The sequence below is a fragment of the Pimephales promelas genome, chromosome 6 (assembly GCF_988280905.1).
Source record: "Pimephales promelas chromosome 6, fPimPro1.hap1.1, whole genome shotgun sequence".
Taxonomy (NCBI): domain Eukaryota; kingdom Metazoa; phylum Chordata; class Actinopteri; order Cypriniformes; family Leuciscidae; genus Pimephales; species Pimephales promelas.
The window spans coordinates 23132713-23145146 of NC_142774.1; the positions used below are offsets into that span (position 1 = coordinate 23132713).

At 37.8% G+C, this 12434-nt stretch overlaps 1 long non-coding RNA gene across 2 annotated transcripts; it reads right to left on the reverse strand.

Annotated features, from left to right (window-relative positions):
- Positions 1–5927: 5927 nt before the first annotated feature.
- Positions 5928–9293, reverse strand: LOC148978573 (uncharacterized). 2 transcript variants are annotated; one of them, XR_016168870.1, is made up of 6 exons: positions 8902–9293; positions 8316–8795; positions 8176–8214; positions 7832–8017; positions 7580–7727; positions 5928–7425 (listed from the first exon to the last, which is right to left on the reverse strand). It is a non-coding gene; the product is annotated as an uncharacterized LOC148978573 (long non-coding RNA). The 2 variants fall into 2 exon arrangements; XR_016168869.1 differs by having other exon boundaries at positions 7580–7704; positions 8902–9292.
- Positions 9294–12434: the final 3141 nt, after the last annotated feature.

A 12434-nucleotide genomic window follows, 5' to 3' on the forward strand; every position in this document is an offset into this window, starting at 1 on the left:
TAAAACCGTCCTAAAGAGGGCGTAATTGCTCAACTTTTTGCCGTTCTGAAGTCATGTGGACACATTCACACATTCAGTGATTCAGAAACACATTCACTTTTCCACAGTTATTAACGTCATAATTTTTTAAACCCTTTTAAAGTATATTTTCATTTTTTTTTAATTTTGCTACATTTATAGTTCTATGTATTGTAAGCTACATTCGCAAATTACAAAGGTAGCTAATAAAAAAAAAAACTCAGTGCTGCAAGGTAAATGCTATGTTTAAGTTTTCTGCTAGAGGAGCAAATGGTAAGTAACAAATCGTGTCTGCTGTAGACCTACCTCTCTCGTATAGGCTGCTGTTAAGTTAAAAGAAGATTTTAAAAACAAATATGCTTGGATTAGGCTTTTTGTGTTTCTGATAAATGGCCTTTGTATATAGCTTAGGAATAGATAACAAATCAATGAATGCAGATATTTCTCCTGTGATGCTGTTTGCACTGCAAGTTTATTCTCATTTCCAGGAGTTGCACAATGCCTCAATGACCTGAAAATGCACTATCCAAAATTAAATGGTTGTAAGTAATTCATGAATGCTTTGGACAACAAACCTGGTCTCTTTTAGAAGACACTCAGCAGATTATTGCTGAAGTAAAAACAATATGAAAATATATAAAGATGTATGAAAGTTTATGTTTACTGTTAAGCAAATATACTGTATTAAACATTTTAGATTGTATAAAAAACATTTCTATAAAATCAAAGACATGTCTAACCAAGGTGTACCAAAATTTGAAGTTGAAATCTCAAAAATGGAAGCTCCTATGAGATTTCATTGCGCTATACCAAAAATAGCCACCCGGTGTCATTTACATTCCATTGAATGTTTATTTTTTATTTTGTATGTGTTCTCCTGTAACAAACGAATACATTTCTGTCATAACATCACTTCTATCACAAAACAGCTGTGTTAGCCCGCTAAATAGTTTTTTATTATTTTATTTTTTTTACAGTAGGCCTACACTTTCCATGTAATGCAATTTTCATTTTCATAACTATTTTCACATGATTTTGAGTGTTTAAGCTTTTGAATGATATCTAATTTTGATGAACACTAAAACAGGCCTATTTGAATATGAAAAAAGGCAATAAGAAAATGTGACAAGCGTCCCGATGGTGACAGTTACTCTCATCCATGTTCCCACACCAGTATTTGTGTCTCATATGTATGTAATATGTTATCTGGTTTAAGCTAGTCTAAAACAGTAATTTGCTAGTCTAAGCTTATCATATATTTGGTGTTCCAAAAAATTCTCACCACCTTACACTTGTATAATCAAGATGTAGGCTTAATGACTGGCTTAGATCTGATGGTGGAACAGCTACAAAGTTTTACTCTTTACCGGGTCATTTTCACCCCTTTTATTAAAATAGATTAACTAACAACTTGTGGCTCTGTCTAAACGAGATGTGGAATGCACTTCTCTTTATGCATTTTGTTCTCTACTATATATATATATATATATTTTTTTTTTTTTTTTTGTTTTTCTTTGACACCATTCACCTTATATATGTTTGAGTATATTCTTTTCACAAAATGGTCTCAGGCCAAAAAAAAAAAAGTAATGAAAACTCACATGAGGTTTTGTGATATCCAGAATGGGTAAGAGCTGGATGCTCACATAATAGGATAGGACAGTCTCTTTTGGTTCATAGCCACAAATTATTCCTACAACAGGTGTAACCTGAGAGTACAAAGCTTTAAACGAAGAATTTGAAGTCTTTCAAACTTGTTTTCTTTGTTACTTCCCTCCCAGTGTTCCTATCTATTTAGACTTTTGGGTGGGGCTGCGTCAACTCCCAGGCATTCCAAATCTGCGAGGGAGAGTCTTCTTAAGTCTGAGGTTCCTTAACACATTGCAAAATGGGGTCCCACTGTTTGTATTTATTTACTTAAAGGAGAACTCCGGCGAACAATGAACCTTTGGTCTAATAAAACAGTATCTAGTCAATCGTTCTCTGAGTTTTGTTTTCATGATAATCGAATGTAAAGAGTTTTATCTCTAAAAACTGTTTAGTGTATAATGCTAGTGTGGTGTTCTAAACCAGGACAGACTAAACACAGACTACGCCACTCTGGGAATTTCACCCAGAGAATGATTTTTCTACCCAAGCTCTATAAATCCAACAGCTAAAGACACACAGATTCGTGTACAATAGAGCCAAAGACAATGTTCAATTTTGAAAGCACAGCATTTATTAATTTCAATAATTTAACAGTTTAAAACAATCATCTCTCGGGGAAGAGAACACAAAACAAACAAAAACAGAAAAAAACAAAATTGCTGAGGCTTACCGATGGAGGCAAAGTATTCAAAAGGTGGTAAAAGATCCCAGAACACCCCCCCAGTAAACACACCCCCAATGATAGCAAATGCAAACAGGGAAGTCCACAGCACTCCAAACGGAGACAACACCACCCAGACACCAATACCTCCACCGGCTCTCAGCTACTGCAACAGAAAAAGAAAGAAAACCAAAGAAGTACGCAAATAAAACACACACTCTTTCAACAAAGATTTACCAAAAAGAAAATACAGAAATCAGAGAATCAATATTTTTCTTATCACAAAATAAACAATAACTGCCAGAACCAACTAAGGCTCTAAAGGGGCAGTAAAAATATCAAAAGAAAATAAACAAATAAATAAATGTTCTCAATTCAATAATCAAAGAAAATCAAAATCACCTTCACAAAATATAAACAATAACTGCCGAAACAAACAATGGCTCTACAGAGGCAGTAAAAATATCACAAGAAACAAACAAATAAATATTTCCCAACTCAGTAAATCAAAATAATAAACTTAGAACACAAAATGACTGCCAAAACCAACAATGGTTATAATACAGCAGTATAAAGAAAAATATATATATAAGTCTATATTTATATATATATAGCCTACACAAAGCCAGTAAATCAAAAAAAAAAAAAATCAAATTGAAATATAAATGCAACTTTAATCTAAATTGGAATCAAAACAAACAAACAAACCAAAAGAAAGCAAACCCAGAAAAACAAACTTCTTACATTGACAAAATTATAATATAAAGCCCCAAACCCCTTGAGCTAGTCACGCATCATAAAAACAATAGCACTCACGAACCAAATGCCACATACTCTTGGCCAAACAGCCGTAACTACCCGGTGGCCGTGATCGACGAGCATACAGCGATCAGTCGCTGATATGCCATTTACACAAATGAGGCGGTGGCCCGGGCAAAGTGGCACATGTGGCAAACGGAGACATAAATAAAACACGGAAATGTACAGCACTTTAAACACAGGCAAAAAGGCACAATATAGTTGTCAGGCAAATAGGCAAAAGCAAAACAGCAGCCAGCGAATCGGTTCTGTGCAGCTAGTGATGATCTCCGGCTAAACTGGCCTCATTCCAGGTAGCCGACCTCCGTGAAGTTGGCACCCCATAAAACGAAATAATCTCCAAAACTATGCCAATGGTTTGTGCTGTATTTGTGTTGATTTGTGCCGTAAAAACGAACATTTGTGCTGGTTTGGAGTTTGAGATATTGATGATTATTTTTTTGGTTGTGTTACGTCACTCTCCACCCCATATCGTTCAAATCGCTCCAAACCAGTGTCATTCGTTTGTGCTCTGTTTGTGCTGGTTTGTGCCGTTCAAACAAACATTGTATCCATTTTCCTTTCGCAGATATAGCAAATTTAATTCGGGAGCTGTGACGTCATTCTCCACCCCATTTCTTCTGAATCGCACACAAAATGTGTCTTTCGTTTGTGCTTGGTTTGTGCTGATTTGTGCCGTTAAAATTAACATGGTATCTATATCCCCTCCTTTAGAAATATCAAATATAATTCGGGGCAGTGACGTCACTCTCCACCCCACCTCGTCTAAATCGCACCAAACCGGTGTCGTTTGTTTGTGCTCAATTTGTGCCGGTTTGTGCCGTTACGATGAACATTATGTATTTTTCCCCTCCTTAGAAATAAAACATTGGATTCGGGACAGTGACGTCACTCTCCACCCCACCTCGTCTAAATCGCCCCAAAACGGTGCCTTTTGTTTGTGCTCGATTTGTGCTGTTTTGTGCCGTAGAAAGAACCATAATAAATTATACAATTCTTCAGACATCCCAAAATCTTTGGAGGAGTACTGATGAGTGACGTCACGAAAGCAAGCCGCGCTCTCCATCTCGTCTACAAACCTGTCTGGTGCGTTTGTGCTCGCACAGGGCCGCGGCTGCTGTCATTGTTCCTTTCTTCCTCTTTAGATACGGAAATGTTTTGGTCTAGATTTGTGCTAGATATTGACATTTGGTTTTTATAAAATCTCCAATGCACTATGAAATATTAATGTAGCCCAATACCCTGGATCAAGCCTACATGTGACTGATGCTGTAATTTTGTCCAATAAAAAAAATAAAAATTAATAAAAAAAGTTGTGTACTGTCTTAAGTTTTCTGAATACTAAAGGCTTCAGTTTACAGACATTTCATTACAGACACAAGTCTTTCTGCCCCCTTAAAAACATTTGTTTACCCTAAGCACTGCATGGGAAAACAAAACAGGAAAAGGCATCTGGCTGTGAAAAAGGTAAGCATGTGCTCTGAGATAAAATACTAAAAAAAGTACTAAAATCATCAGTGCTGGTCAATAAAATTTACAGGATAATTTGAAAAAATAAGAAATTGACAGACATGTCAAAGATGTGAAACCTTTTATTAATTTTGGGCCATCAGCTAAATGTATCATGTCCAAATGATCCTCCATTTGTCATATTAATAAGAGTAGACCTAGATTCTTATGCCATGCCATAAAATATATTAAGTTATTAGTTAAGATATGTACAGCAATGCACATTTCATGGCAAAAAGCTTGATGTTATGCAGAGGAAATTACAAAAAGCAATATACAAGTGGCATCTGTTCCATTTAATCCTCTGTGAAGTCATATAATTAACTTTACAAATGTGAACAGACTAAAATCTAACAAATTCACAGAAAAAATTGTCACCCATCCTGTACTGGCCAAGTTCAGTTATTCAGTTATCAGCTACTTTTCATATAACTGGAGAATGTGTTGTCTTTTCATGCTCTTTTGTAATGATTTAGTTGATTTAATTCACCAAAGGATTATAAGTAAATCTTTTTCTGAACTCATTGACTAGGTGATCCATGTGATTGGATTTAAAGAGTAACAGAAAACAATGACTTTGAGATGAGATTTTTACTGAAATATTGAAAATTCTGTATGTTCTTTAAAGCCACCGAATGATGGATTCTCTAGTTATAAAAAAAGTTGCAATATCCAAACACGACCAATATAGGATGGATGACAAGATGTTCTAAGGTAAATCTAATTGAATGACCTCAGAACAATTGGACTATATACATATAAATTGCATAGCCCATATGTTTTTATTTCAGCCATCATTAACTTGAACTGATTTTGAAAAAAAAGATACAGTTTAAGTGAATGGCGACTAAGTCACTCCCTATATATATATATATATATATATATATATATATGAAGAGTTCAGATGCAAAAGCCTCTATGTGCCATTTGAACTTTTCTTCTAGAATGATCATTTTTATCAAGCCTGTATATTTAAGTTCAGTAATTTCACTTAAATTGCAATGAAGATTGCCTATTAATTGTCATTTAAGTTAAATTACAGAACTTAAATATACAATCTTGATAAAAATGATCATTCTAGGAGAAAATTTCAAATGGCACTTAGAGGCTTTTGCATCTGAACTATTCATATATATATATATATATATATATATGTATATATACATATATACACATACATACTTGTTACCAACAGGTTACATGCTTATTCAAACCACAGTAATATATATATATATATATATATATATATACACACACACACACACACACACACACACACACACACGAGGTAGTTAATTTGGCCCAACTACTTTATTAAAAACTACATTAAACATAATTCCTGTTTTGATCAGATGCCTAGGAAACCAGCCTGTGGACGTGATGACATCATCAAAGTCATCAGTGCTGCAAAGGAAAAGATTATTACAGGAACAAACATAGCAGTTCCCACAGAAAAGGTGTGGGCAGATTTAAGCAAACAACTAAATAACAAAGTTTCACCAAAGAACCTTTATACTATTGTGAAGACAAATAGGCACAATATATGGCAAATCCTTGAGCTATGCAAAATCGACACAGATACCCAAGATCAAGGTCCAAACAGTGACAACTCACAAGAAAGCTCAGCAGATTTTCATTCAGCAGTGTCAAAGGCAGACAAAAGTCAATGCTACGACATTACATTTGAGATCAGTCTCTCTCATCAGAGATGGGTGGAAATCTGGCCTGAAAAGGTTGATTACAATGACAAAAGAGAATACACCATCCTGAAACGTGGTGCATGGACACACGTCTTGTATGAAGAGATATGGAAAAATATCAAGACCTCATGCACTCTTAGATTCAGAAGGGCAAAAATGTATCCAAATAATGCATCTCACTACATAGACATAATTGGGAACTGCACCGAGTGTGACGCACAATTGTCTATAACAGCAGAGAACATGCCAGTGGACAATGAACCAGTTGTGCTTCAATGCATAATCCGTAATGTTGATGAAAGTCTCCATACTGGCAAAGCAAAACGGAAGTTATCAGGGGATCTGAGAACACGTGTCTCTAAAGAACTCTGGGAAGGCCGAAAACCAGCACATGTATGGCGAGCAGCTGAGGCTTACAAAATGATGGATGTTGGTGACCCAGAGCCTAGCCACCTGCCAAATCTGGCAACATTAAGAAAAGCCAAACAAGAGATGGGTGACAAAGAACTTGGAGACAAAGACCCAATCATGTCATTGCATCTACTAAAATACAGTGTACCCCACAACGGAAGCATTCATGACATAGGCCTTGACAGGTTTTTTTGCCATTATTGGACCCCATCTCAGATGCAAGTGTATCAAATGAAATCCAAGTACTCTGGCTCATTTGTGAGTTTTGATGCAACAGGTACAGTTGTGAAAAGACTGAGAAGACCCTGTGGCAATTCTGGACATGTCTTCCTGTATCAAGGAGTTTTGTGTTCACAGAGAGATCATATTCCAGTAGTGCAAATGCTATCAGAGAGCCACACCATCAATTCTATTGCCAACTGGCTCACGGAATGGCAACGAGCAGGTGCTGCTGTGCCCAAAGAGGCGGTCTGTGATTTCTCCTTGGCTTTGCTTGGAGCACTGGTTAAAGCCTTCACTCCTTACCCAGACCTGAAAACATACATCAATCAGTGCTTTGGAGTGCTGGCAAGGAAACCCGAAGACTCAAAGCTACCACCTTGCTTCATCAGAGTAGATGTTGCACACTGCATCAAGCTCATTAGCCGGTGGGAATGCCTAAGACAAAGAGGAAACAGAGTTAGAGAATTCTATCTACGAGCCATGGCACAACTTTTACAGTCTGATACACTGGAAGATGCAAGAGAGCTCATTCATTCCATTGCAGTTGTTGCCTTCAGTGAATCAGAAGGAAACGATGACAAAGGTTCACCTGTTGCCTCGGAAACATGCAAAGCACAATTAAAGAGACGATTTGCAGAGGGAGTCTTGCCATGTGTCACTGAAGATGATCATTCAACAGAGGTGACGGGAGTCGAGGAGACACTCCCCACAGATCTGAAAACATGGGTTACAGAAATCTGTGAAGAAAGTAAGATGATTGCCGCACATCATGGTGACAGAGACAATCTTCATTTCCTTCCAGAGCTTGTCCCAAATATGATAAGAATGGCATGCTACCTACCCCTTTGGACAGCTGTGATGGTTCCACACTTCAAAAGCGTACACAACACAGCAAGCTCTGCAAATGTTGAGGCTGAATTTAAAAACATAAAACATGGCCTTTTCAAACATGAAAGCCTCCCCATCCGACTTGACCGTTTTGTCATACGCCACCTTGAGTTTCTTGAGGGAAACATGAGGATTTCATCTGCACCGGTGAACACAGAGCACATTGAGACAAAGAGTCAGAAGACAAAAAGTGCCCACAGTGAGCAGGACACAGAAGTTAGGCAACAATTAGTGGAGGAAGACCCTGTTGAAAACTGGAAAGGTCTCGGTGTTCCTCCAAAAAAGCGACTGTCCTACCTGACCCCTTGCTCTGAGTGGTTGCATGCAGACATAAACCTGAAAAGAAAAAATACAAGAATTCATGTCTTGAAAAATGGCAACTACCAGGCTAATAAGCCCATCATGGTAGACAAAATGCTTGTAAGTGTAAATAATACCTGTGCCTTTGATTCCTTTTGCCAGTGCCTTTGCTCGGCATTCTGTGACAGCGGATCATTCTGTCATTATCTCGACAAAGAGCTCTCAAAATCTGAAATGTTTGATTTGGTAAAGACCATAGTCACAAAAGGAGTTGGAAAAGATGCTTACGCAAAGAGGGCAAAAATGCTGTTGGATACATTTCAGTGTGTTCATCTAAAATCAGGTGTGAGGCAGGTCAATGCGGATTGCAATGTTGCTAACATAATTGAATCAACAATGAAGCAAATGCCAAGTGCAACACTTACAGCTGAGTGCTCTTCTCCATACTGCAGCCGAAATACCAAATCTTCAAGAACCATCTATCTCCTACCAGTCAATGTAGATATTCTACAAACTGGTGGACTGAAAAGCCTCCAAGCAGCACTGGAAGATGGGCTACATCTCAACAGGTCCAAGTGTCTGAAGCCACTGAAATCCCCCCAAGAGTGTCCAGATAGCTGGAAAATTAATGATGATCAATCAATGAAATTCCTCTGCAATGGCTCTGTCACACACAGATGCATACCTGGACAACTACTGTGCATTGAAACAAGTGATACTAACCATCCACTGTCTGAAATCCCTGTCGACATGGAGCTAGACAATCAGCGGTTCACTTTGCGAGGGGTTGTTGCATTCATTCCAGGACCAACCAGGAAATCTCTTGGACATTACGTGGCTTACTGTAGGAGAAACTCTTTTGCCTGGGAGAAATATGATGACCTGTGTGACCATGTATAAACAGTCTCAGCAAAAACCAAAATACAACCCCATGTGATGTTGTTCACAAAGGAGGACTAAAACCATTGATTAATGGACAATTTCTTGGACTGGTCTCTGCAGAAATTAGTTCATAATCAATAAGAGAATGGTCTATATTGTTTTTCTATTTAATCTACATTATCTATATTCACATTATGCCTGTTTTAACAGTTCCATGATTTCTTGAACAGAAGTTATATATTTCTTTAGTAAATGTTCTGTTCTGTTATTTGTACCCAGATCTATTCATTTTAAGACTTCTCTTGGAAACAGTTTTGTAGTTCTCTTATTTTATGGTTCATTAAAAAAATATTTGTAAATTCTTCACAGAAACCGCTCTGTTATTTTTACATTCATCTTTGCATTTAAAAGGAAACCAGTTTGGATATGTTGTCTGCTCAGCTGAGAGAGAATGAGAATGAGAAACTTTAACCAGGTGGTTTGCTGGTATTAAATGAATACTCTTCACCCACACAATGAATACAATCTCGTCTTTCTTTGTTTAGTGCGGTGAAATGACTGGGAAGATGTTAAACCAGCTAAGAACAGCAAACTAACAAGTAACAGTCCTCGATTAGTTGCTTTAAAAACATTTTAAACAAACAGAAACACTGCTCACCTGTCTTTGGTTCACGTTCTCCTTCAGAGAATGTTACAATTCTCTGATAATTTTATCATATTCAATATAGGCCGAGGCCTAGATATGGCCAAGATAATAGCCTACACGTATAAAACTAGCCTAAACTTCCATCTGATAAATTATGCTCGATTTGAATAAAAAAAACATAATAGGCTAACAAAGGAGATTATTATTACAAAGTTTTTTAAAAAAAACTGACACACAACGTGCATTTTTAAGTGATTCGGGTCACTCAATCACATACCGTTTTTTTTTTATCTTGAGCTTGACGAAGTCTCCGTATCTAAAGAGGAAGAAAGGAACAATGACAGCAGCCGCGGCCCTGTGCGAGCACAAACGCACCAGACAGGTTTGTAGACGAGATGGAGAGCGCGGCTTGCTTTCGTGACGTCACTCATCAGTACTCCTCCAAAGATTTTGGGATGTCTGAAGAATTGTATAATTTATTATGGTTCTTTCTACGGCACAAAACAGCACAAATCGAGCACAAACAAAAGGCACCGTTTTGGGGCGATTTAGACGAGGTGGGGTGGAGAGTGACGTCACTGTCCCGAATCCAATGTTTTATTTCTAAGGAGGGGAAAAATACATAATGTTCATCGTAACGGCACAAACCGGCACAAATTGAGCACAAACAAACGACACCGGTTTGGTGCGATTTAGACGAGGTGGGGTGGAGAGTGACGTCACTGCCCCGAATTATATTTGATATTTCTAAAGGAGGGGATATAGATACCATGTTAATTTTAACGGCACAAATCAGCACAAACCAAGCACAAACGAAAGACACATTTTGTGTGCGATTCAGAAGAAATGGGGTGGAGAATGACGTCACAGCTCCCGAATTAAATTTGCTATATCTGCGAAAGGAAAATGGATACAATGTTTGTTTGAACGGCACAAACCAGCACAAACAGAGCACAAACGAATGACACTGGTTTGGAGCGATTTGAACGATATGGGGTGGAGAGTGACGTAACACAACCAAAAAAATAATCATCAATATCTCAAACTCCAAACCAGCACAAATGTTCGTTTTTACGGCACAAATCAGCACAAATACAGCACAAACCATTGGCATAGTTTTGGAGATTATTTCGTTTTATGGGGTGCCAACTTCACGGAGGTTGTTAACCTAGGGAGAAAGCTCGACGAGTGCCCACGGCACTGATAATGCAGTGTGTTCGTTTGTTCAATGAATTGAACGACGAGATGAGAGTTCGTCCATCCGGCCGGAGATCTGTTAGCGCAACAACGCACACACGGAGAGAAGGACCCGGACGCACAACACAACTTCCGGTCACCGATGAGCAAGAGAGGGCGTCAGAAGGATTACGCGCTATTTATAGGAGGGAGCTTCACACGGGGAGTGACCAAGGGAACACCAGCTCATTAGACTAACTCGTACTGCCACACTACTAGTAATGGGGGCATTGACTAAATAAAAAGAAATCGCTAGTTTATACCACTAACAAGGCTCAAAATAGCCCCACACTAACATAATGAGGCTCCATACATGCAAAATGAAGCATTGAGAACTTTGTAAGTGTACAGACTGTTTAATAAGAAGATACTTTATGAAGACAGTTCACTTCGAGTATACAGACAGGAGCCATTTTAAAAAATAGTCTCGATAAGTCGATCCCCGAACGCCGTACATACAGTTCAGAAGTTCGCTGAACTTCATGCAATTCAGATCACTCAGCACGACGTTCGTGGTTTGACTTATCGAGACTATTTTTTAAGATGGCTCCTGTCTGTATACACGAAGTGAACTGTCTTCATAAAGTATCTTCTTATTAGTTCTCAATGCTTCGTTTTGCATGTATGGAGCCTCATTATGTTACTGCGTTAGTGTGGGGCTATTTTGAGCCTTGTTAGTGGTATAAACTAGCGATTTCATTTTACTTAGTCAATGCCCCCATTACTAGCATTATACGCTAAACAGTTTTTAAAAATAAAACTCTTTACATTCGATTATCATGAAAACAAATCTCAGAGAACGGTTGACTATGTACCAATGTTTTATTAGACCAAAGGTTCATTGTTCGCCGGAGTTCTCCTTTAAACTCAACTTTGATTTTTTCAGAGCTTTGTTCTGTTATTTAGTTTATATACCACAAGAGGGGGATCAAACTTTAGCTTTTGTCCATGGGTCTGTGTTCAGAATCGGAAGGAAATAAAATAAATACTGTCATTTCCTGCTTGCTCTCATGTGGTATTCCAGGCAGAGGTTGGTTTAAGTGATCTAGGACCAGATGTCTACAAACTAAATTCTATGCTGATATCAACAAAGCTGTTGTACATTCCACTAGAAAGGGTAACATGTATTGACACGCCAGCACTTGCAGAAGTACATATATTCGTACAGCTATGAAAAGGCTTGACCTTTCCCCTTGAGTTGCATTCTGCAGAATCTTCAGACAAAAAAGCACACCATTTATTTCCTGCAGATTATTTTAACACTGGTCTCATTTCCTCCTGGGTCTAGCTATTTGGGTCTATGATGTACATTTCCTTTAAAAAAAAAATATTTATGAGAAATGTAAGAACACTGCCTTTTTGTTATTTCTTTATGTTATTTATGTTATTCTACTCGTCTTGTTCTAAATCTGATGCCATAAACAAAACAACGTGACCAATTACTAGTTTTGTATCATCCAGTTTAGGTGTATTTTGTGTCTCTGTCCCAATA